This window comes from Egretta garzetta, unplaced genomic scaffold (assembly GCF_000687185.1).
Source record: "Egretta garzetta isolate BGI_Z169 unplaced genomic scaffold, ASM68718v1 scaffold45, whole genome shotgun sequence".
NCBI classification, from domain to species: domain Eukaryota; kingdom Metazoa; phylum Chordata; class Aves; order Pelecaniformes; family Ardeidae; genus Egretta; species Egretta garzetta.
Genome location: NW_009260028.1, coordinates 6,329,709 through 6,331,129, shown reverse-complemented (window position 1 = coordinate 6,331,129; position 1,421 = coordinate 6,329,709). Strand labels below are relative to the sequence as shown.

The following is a 1,421-nucleotide window of genomic DNA, read 5'->3' as shown; positions in this document are numbered from 1 at the left end:
GGAGGTGCTGGCCGCCGCACCGGCCCCGCCGCCGGGCAGTCGTCGCCTCGCGTGTAGTCTGAGGGGGGATGTGACGGGGCGGGACGGGCTTCTTGTGTTTTGCCGGTGTAAAAGTCTTACTCTTTTAGAAGTGCGGTGCGAGGCCTGTGCTGGCTTGACCAGTAACACGATGAGTGACGCTTCGGTGCCGGGAAACACTCAACCGGCGTTTTGTGAAGGTGCCATCCTGAGAGAGTTCTTGCTGGGATAACTTACTGACTTGCTGAGCTTGTGTCCTGTGGTCTTACAACGCTTTCTGGAAGCCCGAGCTGCGTTGGTGTGAGGGGGGCTTGCTGGAAGTGTCCCGCTGACACCTTGGCCTCGTCTGGGTCTGACTTGTCAGCCAGCGGTCAAGCGCTGTGCTGCGCTATGGGAGAGGAGATAAGATGTCCAGTACGGCAGAAGAGTGCTGCGGAGCAAGTTGTGGTGAAGAGATAGCCCTCAGCTAGCAACAGCCGCACCAGTGCTAGAACTGAAAATGGTGTGTTGTCTTGCTGTCATGCTAATGTCCCTATTAAAAGGCAGACCAGGATGTCCAGTGCTATGTGTATGTAGCTTGCGCGCTGTTTTCAGGTCCCAACAAGTGGTTTTGTGTGATGTTGTCTACCTGTACAAATTCAGTTTGGATAGCTAAGAGGATGTCTTAGAAGTTGCTGCTGTGTGTTACCCTCTCCAGGACCTGAGAATTTTCAGTATTTCTTGGCTCTGGTAGATGCTCCTTGTCTCCAAAGCAACTTAGAGTAGCAGTAAGGTCTTTCCTTCTGCTAAAAATAGCCAGAGGGCAGCTTGTTCTCCCCAGTACGCTCTCGAAGGCAATGCAAAGAGAAACTGATTGAAAGGTGGAAAAAATACGCTCACTTTTTATATATTAAAAGGGAAAAAAATCTGTTGGCCACATCCGAGGGGGGGGTAAACTCCATGTACCTGTTTATTCAAGGACACCACGGAAGGCAACCTTCTTCCAGAAGCTGGATATCCCAAATAAAGCATTAATGATGTGAAAAGATGTACTGCTGAGAATATTAATTTGTTGTTAGGAAATGTTAACAAAGTTTAACAATTTTCTTTACGTTTGAATTGTCAGATTGCATTTATGCCTCAAAATAAATTAAAGCTGATAAATATGCAGTCTGTCTTAGGCTGTATTTAAAGTGTCACGAAACTTTCTCAAGCTGTTTTTACAGTAGACGTTCTAAACGTCATTTTAGCCTTCCTGAGAATTTTTGGGGAAGGTATAAGCAAAGGTCTGGCTGGTAATACTTAGTAATGATAGGTGTGTATAAAAGGGGAGGGAGTTCCCCTCATGTTTGGGTGTAATGACTGACCTTGAATAATTCAGAAACACATGAAACCCCGGGGAAAAATGCTTATGTTTGAAAAGC

At 46.8% G+C, this 1,421-nt stretch overlaps 1 protein-coding gene across 1 annotated transcript in view; it reads right to left on the bottom strand.

Moving 5' to 3' along the window:
• The window catches only part of BACH1 (BTB domain and CNC homolog 1), a 31,990-nt gene extending 30,920 nt beyond the window's left edge, over positions 1-1,070 (bottom strand). The window contains 1 exon segment of the mRNA XM_035896463.1: positions 121-1,070. The gene's annotated coding sequence lies outside the window, so the exon portion shown is untranslated.
• Between the last annotated feature and the right edge of the window lie 351 nt (positions 1,071-1,421).